General features: G+C 37.4%; 1 protein-coding gene across 7 annotated transcripts in view; it reads left to right on the top strand.

Annotated features, from left to right (window-relative positions):
* SCAF8 (SR-related CTD associated factor 8) overlaps positions 1-27890 on the top strand; it is a 227473-nt gene that overhangs the window by 100287 nt on the left and 99296 nt on the right. For 3 of the 7 annotated variants that reach the window (XR_005241338.2, XR_005241336.2, XR_012095004.1), the window contains exon 22: positions 25207-25467. The exons of the other annotated variants lie outside the window; for them this stretch is intronic. The gene's annotated coding sequence lies outside the window, so the exon portion shown is untranslated. The remainder of the gene's footprint in view (positions 1-25206; positions 25468-27890) is intronic. 7 annotated transcript variants of the gene reach the window in all.

The raw sequence follows: 27890 nt of genomic DNA, 5'->3' as shown, positions 1-27890 counted from the left end.
CCTTAGGGTAATGAAAAACTTTTACATGGATGCAAAGTTTTAATGTTCAGGAAATATTGGCTTTGCCCTTAAGGAAATTGTATTGGCTGAGATTTCTCTCAAACTAGTTTAGTTGTGTTTACCATTATTAAAATTAAGTGACAGTCACTTGGATTAAGTAGCAATAAAAAGCATAAGACTTTCTAGTGATTTTCGATGCCAAGCTTTTTATCACTGTTGGGCCTTCATGTGTGTACTTAAAAAAAAAAAAAAAAAGTACAAGCATTGCACTGGTTTGAAGATTGTAGTGGTGAAAGTTACCTAACCAGTTATCCTTGCCGTATCTAGAAACCAGTCTTGGAAATGTGTGATGACACTCTTTTAAAATAGTTGAAAGAAGTTATCATGTGCTTGTTCTTATGTCCTTGTTTTTTGTTGTATAGAATTTAAGTGAAAGGAGATTATCTTCATTCAGAATTTTCAAAACTCATAATTGCATTTGCCATTTTTTAAATGATGGGGAGAAAAGTTAATTATCTTACTTTGATACATTTGGCATAGGACCTATCACATTTTTTATGCTTTTGGTCACAGTTCTGTCACTAGAATAGTAGCAATTAGAAATGTGCAAGGAGTAACCTAACCACTTTAATACATTGGTTTGAAGTGTTGCAAGCAGTGATAACTAGACACCAAATCACGTAGTGTTTTAATTTGTGACATGTTAGAATGATATGCCTTTCTGCAGTATTAGCAAACAGAACCCCTGATTTTTACATTTTTGTCTGTATTTAAACATTTCATTAAACATTAACTTGTGGTCTTAGCATAAATGCATACACTGATAGAAACTTATTTTGCATCATATTATAGGTAGAATGTTCCTTTATTTTAATTTTACTTCAATAAAGGGTAGACAAATAATTTGAAAGTATCGGAAGATGAAAATACTAGAAGTGTGAAATTATTTAAAACTCTGGAAGTAACTCCATATAGTATTTAATTGATAAAAATGCATTCATTATTTAAGCTATTGCGTTCTTACCAGAGCAGTTCCTTTTGTCCTGAGAGTTTAGTTGCTTCATTAAATTTATTTGCCATTTTTCTCTCATATGAAATATTATAGTTTAAGGAGCCACACATTTAGGGTTGTTTGGGGGTTAGGGGATGTTTTGTAAATTTAAAAAGGAGAAGTCATCTTTTTAATTTGAAAAAGTACTTTTTAAATAAACACTGTATTTCGTGGGATATAAGGTGCCGTTGATTGTAAGAAACACCATTCAGAAGTAGACAGTGTTTCTAATATGACATGCTAGTGATTATAGATACATTCCTAATTCAGAGATAAATGTGAAGTTTCTTAGTATCAAATAAATACAGTATTATTGAAATGGACTTTCAGTTTAGTGAGAGTATATGAACTTTACTGTTACTCAGTTAATTTGAATAAATTTTCTACCAGTCTAAATTTTTTTTTTTTTTTTTTGAGATGGAGTCTCCCTCTGTCGCCCAGTGCTGTGATCTCCGCTCACTGTAAGCTCCGCCTTCCGGGTTCAGGCCATTCTCCTGCCTCAGCCTTCCAAGTAGCTGGGACTACAGGCACCTGCCACCATGCCCCGGCTAATTTTTTTTGTATTTTTAGTAGAGACGGAGTTCACCGTGTTGGTCAGGATGGTCTCGATCTCCTGACCTCGTGATCCACCCGCCTTGGTCTCCCGAAGTGCTGGGATTACAGGTGTGAGCTACCACACCCAGCCCAGTCTAAACTTCGATACACACACACACACACACACACACACACACACCCCTCACCTCAAGTGATTTAGAGAATATTTTGTTTTTCCTCACTATTATATCTTATATATATATATAAGATATCTATTAAGCTTTCTGTTCTGTGTATATATATATTAGCTATCTAATGTAAATATATATCCAACATAATATATATTTGTTAGATGGGCACAACTTGTAATGAACAAGAAAATTCTAATATTAAAACTTCGTTATACCTTATGTGCCTTCATCCTCATTACTTTATTGGGTGCTATATTAATAAAATACTTGGCTTTTAACTTACAAAGAAAACTTTAACATATTTCTCTTTAAAAATATCTTACATAATATATAGAAAGGCAAGTATCTTTATATTCATTTTTAAGTTAGGCAAAATAAAGGTCTAAATTATTTGAAGTGGTCATACTATGGTGTGGCACAGAATTATAAATCTTTAATGTTGTTCATCCTGTGGTTTTATATATGATATCTTTTAAACTAACAAATTGTAGACACTGAAAATTTGTTACTTCTGAAGAAAAATATTAGTATAATTTTTAATGGAAGGTTTAAAAAAGAGATGTCTTGATATCTAGCGAAACTTTCTAAAACTAGAACATTTTAAAATTAGGAACCCAGATTGTTTTCTTTTGGTGGAAAGGCATACTTTAAATACAGGCACATAAATATTGAAAGCAATTTGAGATGTCCTCTCTCTGTGGTCCTCAGGCAGGAAATACATAACAGAATCAGCTGTGGAGCTCTCTGAAAATATTTTGGTGGGGGGATGGGGAGTAGAGGATGATCACCACAGACTTACTAATTCAGGATCTCCTGAGGGTGATAAATATATATATATAAAAAATAAATGCATACACGCACCTTCCTGTGTATATATGGTTTTTTAAATCCCTACATACCACCATTTTAGATATATTAAAATATATACGTCTTTATTATACTGTGCACTTGAGATTCTTAACATTTTTTAAAATCCAGATATTTTAGTTACATGAAAGTATGTTTAGTGTTTCAACAAAGCATACAGTTAACTGGCAGTTGGTGTTGGAGGATGAATCAAAAGTAGAGAAGTCAGTTATCACAGCTTAAATTTAAGCATTAATCTAAAGATGAGTTATAGCAAGAAAGGGATGGAAGGAAGCATATGAGATGGTTTTGTAGGGAAGTATTTTTTTGTTATGCAAGTGAAACTTTTTAATGGAATACCTCAAGGAAAATTTACTTGATACATGTAATTAAATGTTTTGATTATAGAAAGAATCTCTTTGGAACAATATTTTAAGTGTTCAGAGTCTAGAAGTAATGTTATTAGTAAGACTACTTAGATGTGCATGTCAAAACTAATGCAAATCAGTGATTTATTTGGGCATGAGCTTTGCTTAGGCATTTTTCGTCCCTTCCACTTAAGTTCCTCCTTTTTCATCAGGCTCTTTTGCTCCCATATATACACTTAGAATGACTCGGGCTGCTTCTTGTCAAGTTTATTCACGATACAGAACAAATATTCTAATTAATTTGTAAAATATATATTGTATATCAAGGGATGGAATTGTGCTAATGGGCTGATTTCATATTGTATGGAAGACGTTAGATGCTTCAGTTATTGAGAGTGTTTTTGCATGGAGCTCAATAGATAGTTCAAGTATATTGTATTTGAACAGCAATGGTGGAAATACAGCACCTGGTCGTCCCGTGTTCTTTGTTCCCTACCCTCTCCCGCCACTTCCATCCCCACCCCTGTGGGCAGCTATCATTGTTTTGTTTTATTTTTCTGCCTTTCTCAGAATTAGCCTCCAAATCCTTCTCATAGAGCGCTCCAGGCTCCTTTTTGACCCCATCATTCCAGGCAAGGACTATCAATTGGATTTGTTGTTTGCATTGAAAGTCATTTGCTGCCCCTTCACTCAGTGATTATTTCTGACATCATTTCTAGCATTTAATTGCCTCAAGTCTATGAAATAAGCTTTCTGTTCTGTAAATGACCAGCTGAGGAAGAAAACTAAGCGGAATGGAAAGACTTAACATTATTGGAACACTTTTTAAAATAGCACAAATTTTATTGCCCTTGGGTTTTTAAAACTGCCTTTAACAACAGCTAGATGTGTGGCTTTGGACAAGTTACTGAGCCTCTAAACATGATTTGTTATTAGCTAATCTGAGGGGCCATTTTCATTATTAAAGATAATATTAGCTAATACTAAATGCACGCATGCTGTGTGACAGGAACTGAAATAATTGTATTACCTGCACAATATGATCCTTATGACAATCCTGTAAGGTAGTTATTACTTCAGTTTTTCTGGAAAGAAACTCAAGTCACAGATTTAAGTTACTTTGCAGACTCACAGTTTTTAAGTATTGTAGTGAAGATTTAAACACTGTGTACCAGATTCAAAAATTAGTGTGTACCATCTGATAAAGTGCCTGACGTGATAGAGGCTCACCAGATATTAGGCAATGTATATGCAGAAAAACATAACCCAACCAGCTGTATGTTTACAGCCACAGTTAACCACTAAATTATTTTCATTGTTACAAACATAGACGGGGCTATCTCCTTTTCCTATAGCTAATTACTTAAGTTTGATTTTCTTAGATCTCCCTTCTTTTTCATTTTTCTTTTTCTGTTTCTTTTTTGTTTTCTTTCTTGAGATGGGATCTCGCTCTGTCATCCAGGCTGGAGTGCAGTGGTGCGATCATCGCTCACTGCAGCCTTGAACTCTTCCCAGGCTCAAGTGATCCCTTCTGCCTCTGCCTCTGCCTCTGCCTCCCAACATGCTGGGATTATAGGCATGAGCCCCTATAGGCACCTGGTCCCTATTTTCATGATAGTTTTTTTTTTTCCCCCCTTAAAGTTATACCATGGCATAATATTTTTAAATTTCTTAATAACTGGCTATTTTGGAGGCAGGCATTTATGTTAAGATTTCTTTTTGAATACACTTTTTTCCTGCAAATTAAATAAAATTTAACACTCCTTATATCTTTTAAAATGCTTGGTAAAGCAGAGCCAGTGATTGCTTACAAATCTATATTTTAGGATTTGGTTTTGGCAGCTTCTTTCCAAAATTTAACATTTATATACTGCATGTATAACTGAAACTTAGTACCATTTTCTTGTGCATAAAACTCCTATTTTAGGAATATTCCATAGCTTGAATTAAACAATGTGTCATTTTTACACATAGTAAGCATTTAGTGTTAGTGTTTATTCACCACTTGCATTCATATGAAGAGTTTAGAAACTAGTCTTTGTCCTTGGTGGCAGTGGATAATTTACAGTTCTTTTACCTTATTAGAATATATAACCTGATTTTGTTTTATTTTTTTTTCAAGTCTTCTATTCAGGTCACTAAACTTTATCTTCATATAAGGTTTAATCCACAGCATGTCATGATGCTGGCCTTTGATAACTTTTTTCAAGAGTCCTTGGACAGATGACTCTTGACCATTGTGGCCGTATTCTTACCTAATCCCCACATTGGAGAATGTGTTTATCAAGTTTATGAGTTATATTTCCACTAATCTTCGTAAAAGTAATTATCTTGCTTATTACATGAAATGTTCTTGCACATGAACAAGCATTTTTTAATAACGAGTCTTTATTACTGAACTAAGTTTATACGTTAGCAAGGGTTTCAGTAAAATTTATTGAATATTTTAATTACAGCCCTCCCTCTGTTTTCATACATTTTGGCTAGCGAAATAGTCTGTTACCATAGGTTTAATGCACTCTCCCTACAAGGAGAGAGGGTTTTGAGGGTGGAGAGACTTGAACCTGTAGTGTGGCAGGCATTCTACAAAATATATTTCAGAAATACCCTCTTTGGTAGGCTTTGTTATCTTTTCTTTACAAGTAAAGAGGCGAATTCAAAAGATGCCTATGGTTGGTTACACAGCTTTTGATTTGCATAGGTATTTGAACCCAGGTTTTGCTGACTTCAGTGCTTTACCGTAAAAGATGCTTTATTAGAATGGTAGATTTTAAGAGATGGTGTGTGTAATTAGTTTCCTGGGCCTTCTCCAACAACATAGAAAAAACTGGGTAACTTAACACAACATTTATTCTCTCACAATTCCAGAGGCCAGAAGTCCAAAATCAAGGTGCCAGCAGGGTGATGCTCTATGAAGGCTCTAGAGGAGAATCCTTCCTTCCTTCCTTCCAAACTTGTGGCATTTCTCAGCAGTCCTTGGTGTTCTTGGCTTGTAGATGCATCACGCCAGTATCTGCCTCCATCACCCTGCAGCTGCCTTTCCTCGTATGTTTTTGCTTCATCTTACCTCTGTGCATGTCTGTGTTCGAGTTTTCCTTTGCTTATGAGGACATCAGTTATATTCGTTTAGGAGCCTACCCTATTCCAGTGTGGTCTCATCTTAATTACATCTACCATGACCTTATTTCCAAATAAGGTTACATTTTCAGACACGGTAGTTAAGATTTTAACAGATATTTTGGGGGTGAGAGGACACAATTCAGTTGATAACAGCCTATGACAAAATTGGGTAAATTGACAAACATCTTAAACACACAACACAGTGGAAGAGGCAGGCACACTGTAGAGTGACAAAATGCATCTTTCTAGAAATTCCATTTTAAAATTATTTTGTTATGAAATTTAAATACCTAATACATATATGACCATTAAACAGGATAGTCAGCACTACCTAATTTTTTAGCTGAATTTGTAATGTCCATACGTCTATGTTTCTTTGGTAATACTTGAACTAAAGGAATTTGCAAAGAAAACCCAATAATATTAGTATTACATAAAAAAACTAGTTACTGTGGATTTTTCTTCCATCCGGAAATAATACTTTTAAAGGTGGAGTTTTTAGACTTCAGTAAACATAGCTACCCTGAAAATGTGCAGTAAGTTGTATCTTTTCACTTCTGTATGTCAGTGCTTTGAAAGAATGGACAATGTTAGCATTTTGTTTTGTCTGCTTATTAAAATTTTCTCCCTAGTGTGATGTGGCTGTCATTTTGCCATTTCAGTGTCATATTAGAAATGGTTGTTTTATTTACCAAATAAATTAACCAATTTGTTCAATATTTTATATATTAGAAGGTTAATACTTTTTTACATTTTCTCACAGTTTAGCTAGCAAAATTTATTTGATTAAGTAAAAAACAGCTTTGGGTCTGACTGAAATCCAACTTATGTAAGTATATAGATCCTTACTAAGTAGGTGCCTTTTAACAAGGACCCCTATAAGGTTTTTTTTTTGTTTTTTGTTTTTTGTTTTTTGAGATGGTCTCGCTCCGTCACCCAGGCTGGAGTGCAATGGCGCGATCTCGGTTCACTGCAGCCTCCGCCTCCTGGGTTCAAGCAATTCTTCTGCCTCAGCCTCCCAAGTAGCCGGGACTACAGGCACGCACCACCATGCCCTGCTAATTTTTGTATTTTTAGTAGAGACGAAGTTTCACCATATGGCCAGACTGGTCTCGACCTCCTGACTTTGTGATCCGCCCACCTCAGTCCCCCAGTGTGCTGGGATTATAGGTGTGAGCCACCGCGTCCGGCCCCCTATAACTTATATAGAAATCTGAATGGAGGATTCTGCTTTTTGTTTTGTTTTGTTTTTGAAGAGCACCAAAGCAATTAAAACACTGCTTGGCACATGGTACTATGTAGGTATTCGCTGTTGCTTTAATTATCAATAATGGCTATTGGAGACTGGGACATCTAAGTGTTGTAGATTAATTGCAACCAGTTAAGGAATTAGGTATGCAAATTTGAGTATACAACCCAAAGTTTGGAGAAAAATGGAGTTGTATAGTTCTATCTCCAAAGCCTCAACTTTTTGAGCTCTATTTGTGTTTCTGGTCCTTAGTACCAACCTTTCGACACAGCTGTCTAATTCACTAGGCTGTTGACCTGCTTCCTGTCATCTCAGGTGGTGGGTCTATCACGGAGAGATGACTGTGATGTAATTTCAGGAAAAATGATTAGAAAGTTTCCTTCCTTTTGTTAATTGTCTAAATATGTCGAGATAGTAATAATTTACTGGTTAAAGACAGTGTAGCTGATTTTCTTACTCAATTAAGTAGGAAAGTTTTAAGAGATTTTTTTCCGTGGGACTTGAAAGAGGCCGATTCTTTTGAAATGGAAAAAAGAGATATCTTTTTCCCATGAAAATATTCATGATAAAGAAGTAATCACTGAAATAACCATTTCCTTAAATTGTGTCTGACTCAGTCCATTGTATGAAACACCATATTTAGACAGTTTTTAAAGGTTGTTATACTTCTCCATATGATACAGAGAATTTGCAAAGCATGTTTAGAGCCATTTTATCCCAAAGTCTGTCAAAATTTGAGACCTTAAAAGAGGTATCTATTTGGGGAGAGAAATGAACTTATTTAACTAGCACTGATAGCAAAATCTGTGCAGTTATGAAGTGTAGGGATTCTAGATACGTATATTCTAATACTGGAATCTAGTCATTCGTAATAGACGGTTTAGGGAAACAGTAGGGATCATGGCCCCAGTAGGAACCACAGAGCCCCAACGATGATACTTATCTGTACTTTTAAATGTAAAGCAGTCATTTAATTTCTTATCAGAGCTTAAAAACATAACAGGTGGACTTTTTCGGGGATAATATTGTTGCCCTCACGTTTCACTTAATAGTAAGGGTGTGTGTGTTAATGGATGGAGAAATTCTGATGTGGGGGAGGGTTCATTACAAGTTATGGAAATAAAAACACTAGGTTTTTTGTCCCAATCAACCTCTTTAGCTGTGTTAGTATTCTAGTTATCCAATGACTGTAAACAAGAGTATGACCTTAGTATTTTTCTAAGCCACCAAGCATCAGGTGGAAGTGATTTTAAGAGGATATGTAGGAATCGTATTGCCGTATCTTGCACAGTCATGATATCTACATTCATATAATTGAATGAGGCTAACACTTTGTGGTTAGTCATTAAGTCCTTTCAGGTATTTTGTGGGTATTTTTGTTTTTGCTTTTCCAGAGGAATACTTTGCCACTTTTCCCTTTGTTCTAAGCAGTTACGATTGCTCTTCATTCCTTTTTGTAGCTTCAAGTGCCTGGTGACCTGGTGGAAAAAGAAAGTAATTATGGAACACTGCCTTTTGTCTAGTTGTTTGTAAAAAACCTACCTAGGCACACTGAACAAGAGCATCTATTCCAGCTGGGAATGGGTGAGCAGGGTTGTTTTTTATTTATTTTTTTTTTTTTGAGATGGAGTCTCACACTGTCGCCCAGGCTGGAGTGCAGTGGCATGATCTTGGCTCACTGCAACCTCCGCCTCCCAGGTTCAAGAGATTCTCATGCCTCAGCGTCTTGAGCAGCTGGGTTTACAAGCATGCACCACCACGCCCAGCTAATTTTTGTATTTTTAGTAGAGACGGAGTTTCAGCATGTTGGCGAGGCTGGTCTCGAACTCCGGACCTCAAGCGATCTGTCTACCTCGGTGTCCCAAAGTGCTGGGATTACAGGTGTGAACCACCACACCTGGCCTGAGCCAGGTTAATTTTTCATGATAAGGACTTTTAATTGCTCAACGAGTAATCTGACTTTACTTTTGTTTCTCCCTTGGCTATTTACATTTTTAGCTTAACATTTCAAATTAGTTTCTAATATTCTAATACAGCTCATAGTTGGAAATACATGTGTCTGTAGACACATACACATATATGCATGCGTGCATATGCGTGTTCTATACCTTATCCTTAACCTTCAAGTAAGCCTTGTAGATTTTCTTTTGATCTTTTTTTTTATTACGGTGCCTTGAGTATTCTCTCAGGAATCAGACAACTTAAAACCAGTAACATCTTTCTCTACGTAAGTCTCACATCTGTTTACCAAATTCGCAGCATTTAGGTTTTTTTTTTTTTTTTTTACTTATATATGCATACATTTTATTCTGAATGTATGCCAGTGTCGTAAGTTTTGTTTCGTCAGTTTCTTCTGGGATGTCTTTTTTTTCTGTGCAGCCATGGAACAATTGTGGTTTAGGAATAATTTCTTTCCCGCGAGGATCATCTCTGTGTAGCCGAGGGAGCTTACATACAAATTAATCTGACTGTGAGCTCTCTGAAAGGACAGTGGCTAGCACATCTTGGGTGTTTCATTCACCTGGGTGTGTTCAGTGACTGGAGAATTTACATCTAAACCCTTGAGTGCAGTGTTACTCCTTGGGTATTTAAACATGTGCAGGAAGAATTAACATTTTTTTGGGGCCACCAGCCCTGTGTCTAGCCCATTGTTTGGCCTGGGCACGCCTACCAACTCCACCCTGTAATGTCAAAATGGTACACATTGTTTCTGTAAAGTGACATCTTTCAGATAACTTGGTGATCTTTTTGTATATGCCTGCCTTTAATGGCCTGGGCATTTTCACGAGTGTTCTTGAGTGAACATAACAACCTGAAACTCTTGATTTGCATGGTTTTGTGGCATTTTCTGGGTCAAAAGACTATCAAACCGTTTTCACTTCAGTCCACTTACAGGGAGAGCAAGAACTAGATCGTTGAAGCCTGATACGTTTTCTCATCAGGAACAACTCAGTCTTCATTAGTATAATGACATCTGGGCGGGGTGGTGGCTCATGCCTGTAATCCCAGGACTTTGGGAGGCTGAAGTGGGCAGATCACTTGAGCTTACGAGTTTGAGACCAGCCTAGGCAACATGATGAAACCCCGTCTCTACAAAAAATGGAAAAATTAGCCAGTCATGGTGGTGTGCACCTGTAATCTCAACTACTCGGGAGGCTGAGGTGGGAGGATCACTTAAGCGCAGGAGGTTAAGGCTGCAGTGAGCCATGTTTGTGCACTCTAGCCTAGGCAACAGAGGGAGACCCTGTCTCAATAAATACAGAATAATGATATCTGTAAATTCTCCAGTAATCAGAGATTAATACTAAATGTATACTCAGTGTAGAGGAGAGTAAGCAAGAGAACCACCTATAATTTTCAAAGCAGTAATACTACTGAGAGCTGGCTAAAAAATATACTAGCCTTCAGTCATTTTTGAGTCATTGATTCATATTCTGATTTATTATAGCCTAACAGTGCTCTTTCAAATTAGTACCCAGTGCTCTTAGTTGCTTGGGTACTGTGGTTCATTTTGGGGATTTGCTTTATCTACTTTGTTTGGACCAGCTGCCAAAAGTTCATTGAGACTGTACAAGGCTTCCGAGAGAGAGCAGATGTACCCATGGCTGAGAGTGAAAAAGCAGTGGACAGGCATGTGTCCACTATTGGCCTTCGACCTTTTCGAGTCAATGTTTCAAGCAAGGAGAAACCTTTCTTCTATTGTGCTTTTTTGTGACTTTTTAAAGAAAGCTATTTTATGGACTTACTATTGGATATGATGGTTTGTTAACCACTATTCTCAACTCCTCTGTATCATGCTGATGAATGCAAAGTGAAGTACTTTTTTTCAATGAGTCAGTACGCATGTTCAGGATTGATTCATGGGAATAAAAATAACGTTCCGCTAGTTGTATATTAAGAGTACATATAGGGCATGTTAAACAGAAGGTTTCTTGGGGTGATTTTTTTAAAAACCCAAAATCTTAAAAATCAAGTTACTTATCTGGTTGGGGAATTAAGCCCAGGAAAGAAAAACCTCTAGGATACTCCTACCCATACAGCCTGATGCACACCCTTGGGCCTTCTTTAATATTACAACTTACTGAGTAAATGAGAATACATAGCACTCTCAATGCCTTTGTGCCACCCTAATGATTGCTCTACCCTTCTGCTTTCAAAAGACAGTACAATCTGTAATTTACCTCTGTAACAGGGCTATTGAGACCCCAACACCTTTGCTTCTGGCTTTCCCAAATCCTTCTGCTCTTAGTTTTCATCTGTAGTTAAGAATCTTTCAAGCCCCAAAGGACGGAGTCACATACTTCCTTTCCCACAACTTGAACAACAGAAAAACCCTGAGCCTGGGGAAAGTTAACCTTGTAATGTCCATCAGTATTGGAACTTACCTTCTTGTGCTACCACACTCTAGTTTTTGTCTAGATCCTTGAAAAAAAAAACGTAAAAGGTGCACCAACATTTCTCACCTTCTCCCAAGAGACAGATATGCTCTATCTCACAGCTGTGGCATATACCATTAATCTATCCCAGAACTCTACTGCTTAGCCAATATTTTTCACATTTCTCCAGGCAGCCACTGTAAGTCACAGTTTTAGCATTAGATCTGAAACCTATTCTTCAATGCTGATCATGGAGCAATTTACCACATCAAATTGTATGCCTTTATTAACAGTCGTTAATGTTAGTTTGCAGTGTCCTTTTAGTTTGTACTGTACAATTTAGTACTTAGGATGATTTGTGAATTGTTACATGTTACTGCCCCTTGATTCACACCATACCAATACCATTCTTTGTCTTCACTTGCCTTGAGATGCAAAAATCACATCTTGCACAACTTAATCAGTCACATGTTTATGTTCCTGTGTTAGTATTTTTAAAGGAATATAGAAAACTTATTAGCTCTAAATTTTATTGATGTCATAATGCCCTAATGATATTTTAGCCTTTTCACCTCTGTATAGGGAAAGGAATCCTTAATGGAGATGTTAAATGGAATAACTGCAACTTTTGCCAATTGTTTTAGTTTTGACCTTGTCAAAATTGTTTTAAATCATTGTTAAAAACATACTAATACATGGCCTTTAAACCCATTAATTTTTTTCAGATGTTAAAACTTTATTTAAAAAATGTTAAAGGGGCAATTTATTTTTATTGAACTGCTTTGAAGAAATTTTATAAGGGAACAGAATTGAAAAGAAGTCAGAAAAGGACTCATATATTTGTGTTATTTTCAAAAGAAAACAAAACTAGTGAGAACCCAGTACAAAGATTGTTTTAGAAAAGCACAAGCATTGTTTACCACCTTAATATATCCAGATTTTTTTTGAAATCAAGTTTTTGTGTTTATGAAATAATGGGCCCAGAGATGAATATCTAATGTGTTCCAAATGTATTAGACTAAAATATCCTGTGAACATGGAAATCAATGCATATGGCCTTTCTGACTTTTATTTAAAAGATTAGATCCATATTGTTAAGAAATGTAAAAACAGCCTGGGCACTACGGCTCACGCCTGTAATCCTAACACTTTTGAGAGGCCAAGGCAGGCAGATCATTTGAGGCCAGGAGTTCAAGACCAGGTTAGGCAACATAGTGAGACCCTGTCTACTAAAAGCAACTTTAAAATTAGCCAGGAGTGGTAGTGTGCACCTATAGTACCAGCTGTTTGGGAGGCTGAGGTGGGAGGATTGCTTGAGCACAGGAGTTCAAGGCTGCAGTGACCTGTGATGGCACCACTGGGCTCCAACCTGGGTGACAGAGCGAGACTCTGTCTCAAAACAATGAAATAAACCACAAAAACAGTCTCTCAAATAATTTCACTTTGGAACTTGACCCAGTCAGTGAGTTCAAACCTAGTATTTTTAATTAATTGAAGTGTCTAGTGTAATGAAATCTGATTTGCTTAATGTTGGCTCTGAAGTAATTTGACTTAATAACTTGTAACAATAGATACAGAGTTGTTTTTCTGTCTGTAGCCTAAGATGTGAGCTGGGTATTGAAAGCCTTAGATTTGCTAACTATAATTGAATTATTTGTGTCTAGACTGCTCTTTGGCATGTTTCCAAATCATTTTTATTTCCTTTGGGAGAATAGAGACGTAACAGCTGTAGAGATGACCATGATTGCTGTGTGAACATGATTGCCTTCAGTAAATGTGTTTGCCTACTTGGATATAGGCCTGCATATTATTTTTGGAGTCAGATTTTGGGTAAAGCTCATGGGCTTTTTCTAAATGCTCCCTATCTTAGACCATCAAATGAGGCGTCAAGTGTGCAGGTCAGGTTGCAGTTAGAGATACATTTGAATGATGTCACCCACATTGGTCTTTGGAATATGGAATCTTTTTTTTTTTGTCCTTTCATTAGTACATGTAGCAGATCTGAAAGAGAATTCAGCTTGAATTTTCTCTGTTTGGAAGATAATTAATTGGTCATGTATCCAAAGCACTTCTCTTTTCATACTCAAGTTAACTTCAAATGGTTGTAGAGCCTCCAGGGGTTTTATTTAGCCATAGTGAAACTGATTATGACCAAAGTTGGCTTCTGTCTAATAGAAAATGTTACATTTTTGAAAATGTGCAGATTTTGAGGTTTATCACAGGTGAGAATCTGTCATATCTGAGATTGTTGTTTCAGCATATTTTAGAGTGATACTCATGTTGAGATGCATTAGCTCTCTTAAGGAAAATATTGCTAAGTGCAGATTCAGTTCTGTGAGCTGCACATAAAGGTGCTTCAGTCACTTTGTGATTGTAGGAAAAAGAGAGCTTTCTAGGGCACAGTTTTATAGTTTTGTATCTCGGGAGGTTTTTGGTTTGTTGTTGTTTTTAATGATTCTGCTATCATACAGTCTGGAGTGCAGTGGTACAATCATAGCTCGCTTCAGCCTTGAACTCCTGGGCTCAAATGATCCTCCCACCTCAGCCTCCCAAGTAGCTGGGATTACAGTTGGGGGCCACTGTGCCGGCTGGGGGATATTTAAAGACATAAGTTTCTCTGCAGATCACTTTCCTTGTTAACAATGCTGACAAACACTAGGAGTTACTGTCTTACATCTGGTCTCTTCACTTTTATGAGTGCCATGGAACTCATAAGTTGTATTGTGAGCAAGTGTATTTTCAACCTTCTCAGGAAAATTAAGATTGTTAAAACAGAGTTTTAAGAAAAAGACCGTATTTCGAAGATAAAGTTGAAGGGAGATTCAGTTAGTTAGAACATCTTTGGATCTGTTGTTTCTTACAGTGTGCAGTAATTAAGCTTTCAGGACACAAGGTACAAATACTAGTTTTTCTGTATACCGAGCACAGATAATAATACAGACTCATCTCCAGCAGTATAGGAAAGTCCATGTGACAGTTTTTCAAAGATGATGCCTAATTTTAAATACCAGATTATTTTTGTGTCTTAAAAATCAAAGTGTTGATTGTAATGGGTAGGGTTTGGTGTAAATAAAATATAGAAGTCATCCTATTGAAGACTTTACAAAATTATAATAAAATAGTATACTGTGGTTAAAAAAAGATACATTCAATTTCTAACCTTAAAACTCTTGTTTGGGCAAACAAAAAGGTGGGTCCTCTAAGGGTCAGAACACTTTTCAGGATGACCCTATTTCTTAAGTTGTTGGAAATAATATTTTGATAAGGTCCTTCAGTTCCTTCTTTATGCCTCAAGTTCCTTATGTGTACTGTTTTCTGGAGAGCGCATAAAGGGATGAGACATACACTTGCCTTTTAAGTCTAGGAGGAGTAAAAGTATTTCTGATACCCAGTTTTGCCTTCCCATAGGTGAATTTCACCAAGTTATTCCAAAACTTTTCTACTCACCACAACACATGCCACCTTTACCACCTTACTTCCCTCCCAGCAGAGAAACTTGCCTCTTTTCCTTATGTAACTAGTAGATGGGACTATAGTAATTTGTTTTAGTAACCTCTCAGCTCATTTAAATCATCTGGTCTCTGCCTCAAGACCAGTGGTTCTCAGCTAGAGTTGATTTTTCTTTTTCTCCAGCCAGGGGACAGTTAGCAGTTTTTGGAGACACTTTTTGGTTATCACATCTTGGTGTGGGGTGCTGCTGGCATCCAGTGAATGTTAGATTAGGGTGCTGCTAAATATTCTATAGCGCATAGGGCAGCACCACCCCATAACAAAGAACTGTCTCCACATGTCCGGAGTGCCCAGGCTGGGAAATCTTGCTCTCGTTTTAGACATATCATGCTGTAGGTTCTAAGCAACTTTTTCATTATCCTGGTTCACTCAGAACACTGCTTCATCAAATATCTTCTCTTTCTGGTTTTTTTTAATTTTTTGATATGGAGTTTCACTCTTGTTGCCCAGGCTGGAGTGCAATGGTGCTATCTCAGCTCACCGCAGCCTCTGCCTCCCGGGTTCAAGTGATTCTCCTGGCTCAGCCTCCCAAGTAGCTGGGATTACAGGCATGCACCACCATGCCTGGTTAATTTTGTATTTTTGGTAGAGACAGGGTTTCTCCATGTTGGTCAGGCTGATCTTGAACTCCTGACCTCAGGTGATCCGCCTGCCTCAGCCTTCCAGAGTGCTGGGATTACAGGCATGAGCCACTGCATCCAGCCTTCCTGTATTTTTTTTTTAACCTCTCCCTCTTCACTGACACCAAGTGTTCCTATTAACGTGCTCAAATCTCTCACTTATAAAAAAGAATAAAACCTCTCTATTTTCTAGTTACTGGTCTGTTTATTCTTTTGTAGAATGATCTTTGGGAAGAGTGTTTTCATTTATTTCAGTTTCTTCATCTTTTATTCCTTCGTGCACTGTCGTTGGCTTTTGACCCCACCAATCCATTGAAATTTCTTTCCAAAGTCACCAGTGATCTATTGACCAAATTTAGCAGCCTTATCTTACTTGATAGCACCACAACATTTAACGTTAGTGACTACTTTCTTGAAACTACTCCCTTGACTTTACAAACCACTCTCCTGCGCCCATCGTCAGTGTTTCTTCTCTGAATTCTACAACTTCCCATGTGGTTCCATCTATTCACACATGTTCTTGCCCACATGAGCTCCCTTAGGACCAACATACCAGTGAGTACACCTTTGATACCCAGGTCTGCCTAACTTTCTACCTAGATACCCTATAAGCATCTCAAGCTTAATCTCTTTATTTTCTCTTCCAAATTCCCACCAAAAGTGTTTTCTCTTTTCCCAATGGTTGACATTCCCATTCTTTCCATCTCCCAAGTTAGAGACTAGGAAACTATTCTCTTTTGCTCTCATAACATCCCTTAGTAACAAAGTGGTTAGGATTTTTACTTACTAAATATAACTGAAATTTGCATTTCCATGGCCTCGATTCAGTCATTTTTTTTTTTGAGACGGAATTTCACTCTTGTTGCCCAGGGTAGAGTGCAGTGGCACAATCTCGGCTCACTGCAACCTTCACCTTCCCAGTTTCAAACGATTCTCCTGCCTCAGCCTCCCAAGTAGCTGAGATTACAGGAGCCTGCCACCACGCCCAGCTAATTTTTGTATTTTTAGTAGAGATGGGTTTTCACTGTGTTGGCTAGCCTGGTCTCGAACTCCTGACCTCATGATCTGCCCACCTTGGGCTCCCAAAGTGTTGGATTACAGGCGTGAGCCACCGTGCTGGCCTTGATTCAGTCCTTCATTGATGGTTCCAGTGGCTTCAAAACTATCTTCCAGGCTCAATACTGACAAACACATCTTCTGCAGTGCTTACCAGAGTATTTTTTCCCAGAATTTTCCTAGGTAAAAAGAGAGCGTAGCATCTGGAGCTACATTACTGGAGTTTGAATTGAGGGCGAATCATTTTTGTTTTGGGTGCTTCAAAATTCTCAGTGGTAATGAACATGTTAGTACCAATTTTATAAGGTTGATGTAGGGTTAAGCGACTGAGTACATGTAAAGCACTTGGAACAGTTCTGGGTACATAATGTTAGCTGCTATTACTTTATACAATCGTTAATGTTGTAATACACATCTGGACACACATACCTACCAAAAGTTCTTCATTTCTGTGATAACCTCCCAAATAAAACTTAAACTGCTTATTCTGACTTGCTGGACTCATCATAACCTGTTTACTTTTCCAGTTTCTTCTCTGGTCTCTGCTGTAAATACCATGTGTTTCAGCAATTTGATACTCTTAGAAGTTCCTCCAGAGTGCTTTTACTGCTTGACTGTTTCTTCTCCCTGGAATGCTGTCCCCATCTCCACCATGTAGACTCCTACTTAGTTGACCTGTTTGCTTTTTCTATTTTAACCAAATGAGCTCTTTGAGGACATGCTTATTCATGCTTATAATGTCTGACTCATAGTACACATTTAGTAAAAATTTGTTGAAAGCATAAATGAACATTTAAAAAACGAGAAGAGACTTGGCACAGTACAATTCCAGCACTTTGGGAGGCTGAGGTAGGAGGATTGCTTGAGCCCAGGAGATCGAGACCAGCCTGAGCAACAAAGTAAGACTCCATCTCTACAAAAAAAACCTAAAAATATTAGCCAGGTGTGGTGGTGTGCGCATGTCGTTCTAGCTACTTGGGAGGCCGAGGTAAGCAGATCACTTGAGCCCAGAAGGTCAAGGCTTCAGTGAGCTATGTTCACGCCGCTGCACTCCAGCCTGGGTGACAAAATGAGATCGTCTTTTTTTTTTTTTTTTTTTTTTTTTTTTTGAGACAGTCTCGCTGTGTTGCCCAAGCTGGAGTGCAGTGGCACGATCTCACCTCACTGCAGTCTCTGCCTCAGTACCAAGTAGCTGGGACCACAGGCACCTGCCACCACAGGGTTTCACCATGTTGGCCAGGCTGGTCTTGAATTCCTGACCTCAGGTAATCCACCTGCCTTGGCCTCCCGAAGTGTGGGGATTACAGGCGTCAGCCACTGCACCCAGCCAAGACCCTGTCTTCAAAACAAAACCTAGAAGAATCAAACCACTGAGATCTGGAAAAATTAGTTATTTAAAAATTACTTGCACCAACAACTTCAGCATCACTCGGAAGCTTGTGATGCTCAGAATCTTAGGCTTCATCCCAGTCACCGAATCAGGATCTGCGTTTTTAAAAGATCTTCCAGTGATTCATAGGTGTGATAAAATTTAGTTGTAGTTCATTTATCGTTTCCCCAACAAACATGGGTTTTCGTATATTTGAAGTCTTATTTTTGATGTTACTACAGATTAAAAGAATTTTGTAAATAAGCTTAGTGACAAGAAAAGTAAAACAAATTTAAAAATAGCAGTTAAACTGAATAATGTTTTTTTTCCTCCTAGACAACAGTTAGCAGAAGCCATATGTACAGTTGTTTCTGAAGGCGAGATCATTTTTTAACTAGAGCTGTTCCATGGTATATTTAAGAGTTTTATTTGATACCATCTCTGATAATATTAGAGCCTTGAGAGCATGTCTCTCATGAATATTTTTGTTTTGCCTATAGGTTGAATTTCATGAAATGTTGAGGTGGAAGTCTGTGGATTAGGACTGAGGGAATACCTTCTTAGACTTCTTTGGTTCTTTCTGATTTTTTGACAGGCTTCCCTAAGTTTGTCCTAGGCCTCATTCTACCTTAGTAGATACTGGCAAGGTGCCCATTAAGAGAGAATAGAATTTAGTAAAATGTGAAAGGTCTTTAAAAAGTGTCATTGGTAAATAAGGTGAAAAGATTGGAAACCATCAAAACTTTATTATTTAAAAGTTAATGTAAGCACTGTGTTCAGCTCAAGCACCTGAAGAGGTATGTTGTCCGTTCTTACACATCAACATACAGAGGTGAATGTTGTTATATGGCACAGCTTTTGTGTAGTACATGTTTCAGTCACAGTATTAAAGTTTCTATTAAAATATTTCTAAAAATATGGGAAATGTGATATTTTAAATTAATGGGCCTGAAAAAAATAGCTTACAGTTAAATGTTTTTATCAGATTATGAGAGTTCCAAGTTTCTAGATTATTTGGAATAGTTTACAAAATAGTTTAAACAGACTTTCAACTCGTTTCAAAACTCAAATGTAGACGCCTGAGGGGTAAGAAAGAGAGTATGTTACCACATGTTTATCATTGGAATGTAGAAACCAATTCATACTCAATTCAGCAAATACTTATTGAAGAATATATTTCAGATGCCTTGATCGATAAAAGTTGGTGACAGTAGGTAATTGAGAAAGATATTATGGTATTGACAGAGCACAGTCCCTGCCTTTAAGGAGTTTACCTTTTAAAAGGTGAGAGACAGCCAGTAAACTCTATTTCAATATAATGTATGAATTGATGTAACAGACGGGTTTGTAAGATACAGCTAGAACATAGAGAAAGGACACTAGTTGCTAGATGCATTTTTGTTTCAGCAAATTAACTTCCTAAGTCTCAATATCCTCATCTATAAAAATGGAAATAAAAAGTACCTAGAAGACTCATTTTGAGGGTCAAATGAAAATACATGTGCAGTGCTTAGTACAATACATAAAACAGGCTGCATAATAAATGTTGACTGCTGCTAATACTTAGTGGCAATTACTTAGGGAATCTTTCCTTCTGTCTTTGTGATTTCTGCTTCCCTTTCTCTCTTCCTTCTTTTTTTTTTTTTTTTTTTTTTTAAATATTCGTAGCCCTAGTCCATGGATTTAAAGGAAACATTGCTAAAATCGTGGAGGTCAAATTTAGGTTTCTTTGGACATTTCTTTTCTCCTGTTGTCCCCTCCCTGCCCACCCAACATGAATAACCCTAGTCTCCTCTTTAACTTTTGAAAGTTTCCAGAACAGTAATGGTAGGGTCCTTTTACAGCATGATGTCACGTGTTATTCAAGTCTTGTACTGTCTGATATGGTAGCCTTCAGTCACATATTGCTATTTAAATTTATAAAAAATTAAAAATTCAGTTCCTCAGTCACACCAGTCACATTCACTTCAATGCTCAACAGTCACATTAGCTAGTGGCTACCAAATTGAGCAGCACAAATACAGAACATTTCCAGGAAGTCCTATTTTATAGTGTTACTCTAGAAGAGCAATTGCTGATAACATAGGCTGTTTACCTTAATTAAAATTATATGATTCAGAATTCTCTGTCCTGAACTATATTAAAAAAAATTTTTTTTAATTCTCACTTCTGGTTAGTTTCCATTAAGGAGTTACCATGCTTGGCAATGCTGATTCTTATTTTTATAAATATAAACTCTACATTGGTATTTTAATTTGTGTTTTAAGACTTATTAAAATGTCTTGGGGTGTTTTTTTCCAAATATAATTCAGTGAAGTTTTCAGACTCTTCTAAGCCACATCTTTAAAATGCTATTTCTCATTAAAGATAACGTAACATAATGTTGCGATAAATGTGTATTCTGCTTTACAATAAATATATAGACTGCTTTAATCCCTTCTTCTTCAGTCTTTTATGTATTATATTTGCCTTTTCTGAGCAACTCAGCTTGATTTTTCCAAATACAGATAGTATTCAGTTAGGGTGCTTCATATACCAGCTGCCATTTACATCTATGTTATTACCTATGACAGACACATACACATGCTGACAGACAATTTTAAGTCAGTCATTCCATCCTTAAGATTACCAGAAGACCAGAAAGGTTATCTACTAACTGCTGCTGGGCAGATTTTACACTGAGTTTGAAGTGTTCAGTTATATGTAACATTCTGGATCAGTTCGTCAAGAACTCGTCCATAGTTCTTCCTGGAAGTGTCCTCATGTGTAGCTGTCAGGATTTTTCCAGAGAGACTTTTAAAAAAATTCTGCAGCCCTAAAAATGATGTTTGCTACTTTCTGATTTGTTGCAATATAAACATATTATTTACAGACAATATAAGGAAATACTGAGTTCATTTTCATACTGTGAACTACGTTATTGCCATATTGACCTGTTCAGTTCACTGTATACTTTATAAAGCCGCATTCTCAACAATATATCATGATATCAATGATCGTTAGTAATTAGTCTTTTATTCTGAAAGATTGGGCACCAGATCAGAGTTGAAGAGAAAGTGAATAAACCTTTAATGTTTTAACAGTATCTTGGAGTTTGAAAACACCATAGAGATCACTTACTGTATTTTTTAGAAAAGAAAAAATTTAAAAGAGATTGTGACTTATAGTCATGGGCCTAGGTAGCAGTGTTCTTTTTTAATATATACTGTATTCCATATGTTTGTATATAATTAAATGTTTACAATTTACACATCTCTATAGAAATGCAATGAACAAATTTGAATTCAGAGAGACTCAAGGAGGGCAAGTGACTTCATGTCTCATTGTCTCAGTTTTTTTTGTTAATGTAAAATGGGCCAATTATTGTATTGAGCTTAAGTGTTTGTTTTGAAGACCTAAAGAGTAATGCATGGTGCTAACACATGCCACAGCATGGTTGAATCTTGACGATACTTTGCTAAGTAAAAGAAGCCAGATACAGGCCGGATGCAGTGGCTCATGCCTGTAATCCCAGCACTTTGGGAGGCCAAAGTGGGTGGATCACCTGAGGTCAGGAGTCGGTGACCAGCCTGACCAACATGGTGAAACCCCATCTCTACTAAAACTACAAAAAAATTACCTGGGCGTGGTGGTGTGCACCTGTAATCCCGGCTACTCAGGAGGCTGAAACAGGAGAATCACTTGAATCCAGGAGGCAGAGGTCACAGTGAGCCGAGATCATGCTATTGCGCTGCAGCCTGGGTGACAAGAGCGAAACTCCATCACACACACACAAAAAAAAGCCAGACACAAAAGATCACATATTATGATTTATTTATATGAAATGTCCAGAGAAGCCAAATCAGTAGAGACAGAAAATAGATAGGTGGTTACCAGCGGCTTAGGGGTGAGGGGGTGGGAAAGAATGGACAGTGACTGCTGATGGTTACAGTTTCCTTTTAGCATGATGAAGATGTTCTGAAATTGGTGGTGGTTACACATCTTTGTCAATATACTTAGAACTACTGAGTTGTACACTTGAAAAAGGTGAAATTTATCATATGTGAATTGATACCTCACTAAGAAAAAAAAGAGTAATGCATGTTAAGTACTTAGCAGGTACCTATTACATAATAAGCTTTTTTTTTTTTTAGACGGAGTCTCGCTCTGTCACCCAGGCTGGAGTGTGATGGCATGATCTCAGCTCACTGCAACCTCTGCCTCCCAGGTTCAAGTGATCCTCCCGCCTCAGCCTCCCAAGTAGCTGGGACTACAGGCATGTACCACCATACCCAGCTAATTTTTGCATTTTTAGTAGAGACAGGCTTTAACCATGTTGGCCAGGCTTTCTCAATAAGCTATCTTTATAAAGATTTTTGGCTACTGTTGTTAGGAACCATTTGTGAATTTTAAGAAAATAATGCAGAAAAACTAGGAAGTGTAGGCTGGGCAGGGTGGCTCACCCAGCCCCGCACTTTGGGATCCCAGCACTTTGGGAGGCCGAGGCGGGTGGATCACCTAACATCAGGAGTTCGAGACCAGCCTGACCAACATGATGAAACCCCATCTCTACTAAAAATACAAAAATTAGCTGAGTGTAGTGGCGGGCGCCTTATAATCCCAGCTACTTGAGAGTGTGAGGGAGAAGAATTGCTTGAACCCAGGGGATGGAGGTTGTGGTGACCGGAGATCGCGCCATTTCACTCCAGCCTGGGAATGAAGAGTAAGACTCCGTCTCAAAAAAAAAAAAAGAAAAAAAGAAAAACTAGGAAGTATAATATTTAGTATTGTATTTTATTTTACTACCTGAAATACAAATGATTTAACCACTAATGGCATATTTTAATTACTTTTTCAGCAGTAGAATGTAAAAAAGATATTTACTAACGCTAGTTTCCAAATTCAGGTATTAATCATAGCAAGTTTTTTCCAATAAAGAATCCCATATTTTAGTCAGTATTACAGTACTATTTAAATATTTTTCTTAATATATAAGCCATTAAAATGGCAAATTTCACGTTGTATACATTTTACCATGATTTTTTAAAATAATAAATACTAAGTCTCATAAGAGCTTTTAATCCTTGAGAAGCCTTTTTTCTATGTGTATAGTCCTGTCCTTTTTATTATTTCAGAAAAAGGTAATCATAGTGATAGAAATCTTTAATGATGGCAGTTTATATGTATCTTTAGTTTGTGGCTTTTAAAATGAAAATTATTACAGCTGACATCTAATATATGTGTCTACTAGGTACTGAATAGGGCACCCACAGGAAGTAAATTCCGTACCTTAAATTAATCTCATGTTGTTAATGTGATAAAATAGAAGACTCAGCGTTGTTGGTCTGGGGGAAACTGATGTTTTAGCTTCTCTTCTCGGCTGTCATAGTGGTGCCAGTAACTTACAGAGTAGAAAACGCTCTGGTTAACGCTCAGAATCTGTAATGAAGAGCTACTGTAGATCTTCGTGTGATGCTAGTAGCAGAAAAAAAGATAGTTTTTGTTTTAAGGGCTCACATAAGATAGTTGAGGACAAAGAATGCACTAAGGATAGCCCCAGTTCCTCCGAATGGCTCTTGATGTATGATGGTTGCTCAGATATTTGTTTAATAAATCAATTTACAGGTATTCGTTGGGATGCAATTTGATGATAATTAAATGCATAAATTGTGATAGCTATTTATCAAGCCAATTTTATATGCTAGCATTTTGTTTGAGTGAGAGATTGGGTGGGGATGGAGATACCAGGAAATTCTGTAAGTGTTACCGCCTTCAAGGAACTTTGAAAGATGGTGGGCGATGGGGAAGATACTAAAGAATGGTGTAAAAAACCCATGGTTGAATATAGCCAAGTGCTTCAGTACTTGGTGAAGGTGCGAAATGCTCCATATGAAGAGAAAAGAATGTAGTGGTGACTAGATTTATGGTGGGAGTGGGATTTGGGGTAGGCCTCGAAGGACTATCTTAAAGGCTGAGAAAGGGTGAAAGATATTTGCATGTAGGGATACTGATCAGTTATGAGACCAACTAGAGCAAAGGTGTAAAGCCTAAGAGTCAACCCCTCAAAAGTTAATGAAACGTGAGCTCCGTCTGACTGGAGCTGGGAAGTCCACTTTAGGAGAAGGTGACAGACTTATGGTTGGATTGGTTAAGTGAGATGGCGTTATATAGAATCTTCATCATCAGAAGCGGAGTAGTTCATAGTTCACATAGACTCCAGAGGAGGAGTCAGGGGACTTAGTATAGGTTCTGTAACTGAAAAATGAATTGATGTTTAAGGAGAGATTAATTTGGTAGTTTTGTGTATGGTATGAAAATGGGGTTGGAGAGACTAATTAATGAGTTTGTTCCAGAGTGCCCTTGTGTGGGGTATACACTTTTTTTTTTTTTTTTGAGGCACAGTTCTGTGGCGCAATCCCAGCTCACTGCAACCTCCGCCTCCCAGGGTCAAGCGATTCTGCCTCAGCCTCCTGAGTAGCTGGGACTGCAGGCGCCTGCCACCACACTCCACTAATTTTTTGCAGTTTTGGTAAAGATGGGGTTTCTCCATCTTGGCCAGGCTGGTCTCAAACTCCTGACCTCGAGTGATCCATCCGCCTTGGCCTCCCAAAGTGCTGGGATTACAGGTGTAAGCCTCGCACCCAGCCTAGTGTACACTTTTATATGACACATAAGGCTGGGTCTAGGCAGAATTATAAGTAGATTATTGCCTTTTGCCTTTTTTTCCCCCACTATTTTCCCCGCGTCTCTCTTCATTGTCTCCATAGACCCTAATATTACAATAGACTGTCTAGCTATCATAATAGATTCTAGACAATCAGCTGTTATTCAGTGAGTTTGTGATTTGGGGGATAATCTCTTTTTTAAAAAACACAAATTCTCACTTTAATAAGTGACTTGTAAACCAAGAGCTTTCCTTGTCAAATTTTCATTATAGGTTAATGATGAAATGGCAGGTAATTCACACTTTTGGACAGAGCACACCGCCCCCGTGGAATCACCCTACAGAAGAGGCCAACTATAAAGGATGTCTCACACCTTTAAGATCAGTGTTTCTCAATGTGTGGACCATGGATACCTGTATTAGAATACCCAAAGGATTTGTTTAAAGTTCAGGCTGAGCCCCTCCCAAGACCTAATAGAGCTAAAAGCTTTGGGAGTAGGTGGAGGAAACCTGCATCTTTACCCAGCAATCCAGGTAATTTATATGCATACTACATTTTGAGACCCACTGATGAAAGAATTCTAATTTTCTGTAGAGTTACTCTAGCAAGGAACCTTCTCATTTCTTATATATTAGGTTATTTCTACATGGGACATTTCCCAGTAGACCATATTATTTATGGTATCTTACTAGGTGGAAGCCAAAAGAACATTAAATAATCTGCTGGTGTTTGGGGGTTAGTTTTGCACTATTTCTTACAGTGCAAGCAATTCTTGTTACCTCGTAAAACGGTTCCCCCTTTGAAGGGTTGAATACTATTCCCATAGCAGCCCAGCCTGTGGTATATGTGTTTAATCTGTCAAATCTCATTCCATTTTTCTTCTGTAAGAATGCTAATGATACCAATTTCTAGAATTGAATGATTTCTACTCTGCCTGTTGAACTGCAAATTTGAAATCCCCTGTAATAATTAGAGCCCTCCTTAGAGTATATTATAATGATCATTGAACCTGTATCTAAAAATTCTAGTAACTTAACCATCCAGTCTTAAAAACAAAAAATTAAAACAGGAACTCCAAAACAGTCTCAGAAGTTAGAGTAGGTGAAGTTAGCCTATTTTAGATGTGTGAAGGGATGGCAGTTGGGGGGAAAGATGGATTACTAAGTATCATTTATTTCTTACTGGATAAAAATTCAAACAGGAGACCTTATAGCTGCCTTTTTATTACACTTGGCTTCCTTTTAACTTTATTGGCCTTTGGTTGGTACATATGTGAATAAATTTAGACTATTATTTTATTTGACTGACAAACACTTAAAAATGAGTTTGTTCATATTCATTTTAGGTGGAGTTAGAAATGGAACCTAAACTGTAATATATAATACAGCGTGCCGCTTTCCATTCTGATTTTATGGTAACATTGAAACTAAAATGTTTCTTTCTAATGTGTCCATCCTGACTGCCATCCTTAAACTAGAGCCTCTTGTCTGCTATCTGAAAAGAGCAACAGCAGGAAGGAAGCAATTGATTTATACACATTTGAATTAGTCTGTAAAGCCCAAGGTCTGTATTTGTTCAAGAAGAGACAGAAGCAGCAGTAATGCTCTGTGCATCAGGTGGATTAGATGCAAATATGCAAGCTATCATCTTTCTAAGAGAAGCATTTTAACAAGGCAGTTTTGTTCCTAGCTCTTCTTTTTTTTTTATATATATCTGTTGTGTTGATTTTTAATTTGGATTATTTTCCACTGGCTTTAAAAATGTAAGTCTTTCTCAAAAGAGAAAGCATTTTGTAGCATCATAATGTACATTGATTATGCATCAAACTATATATAGTGTAGTTAGCTTGATGTAGACTGTGTAGCTTTGTAGTTTGCAACTTAGTTGTATATTTAAATGAGAAACAAGTGACTAACTGGATCCCATCAAGGTGGGTGTTAGGTATAGCCTCAGCCATAAAAGACTTAATCAGGCCGGGTGTGGTGGCTCATGCCTATAATCCCAGCACTTTGGGAGGCCGAGGCAGGTGGATCACCTGAGGTCGGGAGTTCGAGACCAGCCTGACCAACATGGAGAAACCCCATCTCTACTAAAAATACAAAATTTGCCAGGCATGGTGGTGCATGCCTGTAATCCCAGCTGAGGCAGGAGAATCACTTGAACCAGGAGGCGAGGTTGCAGTGATCCCAGATCACGCCATTGCACTCCAGCCTGGGCAACAAGAGCGAAACTCCCTCTAAAAAAAAAGAAAAAAAAAAAAAAAAAAAAAAAGACCTAATCAATACGTTTCCAAGGAGAAAGTGGGATTTTGAAATTCCTACTAGCTGCCAAAAGACAAAATGTTCCTGACACAGCTTTACTACCAAGTGAAAAGATTAAAAAATTCATTAGCTATAGCAAAAATCAGTTTTCAGTTTTTTCGGTTACCAGTTTTCTGGAAATCATTTGATTTTCAAATCTGCTGTTAGATTGCATTGTGCTTTTAAATAGAGCATCTGGAGACTCTGCTATAAAACTCAGAAATGAAGATGTCTCCATTAAATTTGGTCATAGTAGCATGAAATCTTTTAGCTGAATATAAAACATTTCGACACCTTTAAAGGATAAATGCTCATACCTTCAGGACTGTCAACTAATTTTATTAGTTATGTGGTACTAGATGCATCTCCCTTGGAGCATACGCTTGTTAATTTAAAGTTCCTTGTAGCTTTAATTTTAAAGGACTTATTTGGAATGTTATTAACATTCCTCTCATTTTGTAATCCCCAACAGAATTTTACCATTGCCAGATAATTTAACTAGTGCAGGAATTTGACTTTGTTATAGACTCATGAGGGGCAAATTCTTTACTGATGATTTGATGGTTAGCTTTGCCAGAAGATTAGGAATATTACTATTTTAGTTTCCCAAGATGATAAGTCTTTGAAAATGGACGAGAGAATTGACTCAGTAAAGG

This window comes from Chlorocebus sabaeus, chromosome 13 (assembly GCF_047675955.1).
Source record: "Chlorocebus sabaeus isolate Y175 chromosome 13, mChlSab1.0.hap1, whole genome shotgun sequence".
Taxonomy (NCBI): Eukaryota; Metazoa; Chordata; class Mammalia; order Primates; family Cercopithecidae; genus Chlorocebus; species Chlorocebus sabaeus.
The sequence above is the reverse complement of the archived record's forward strand: the minus strand, read 5'-3'. Positions and strand labels throughout refer to the sequence as shown.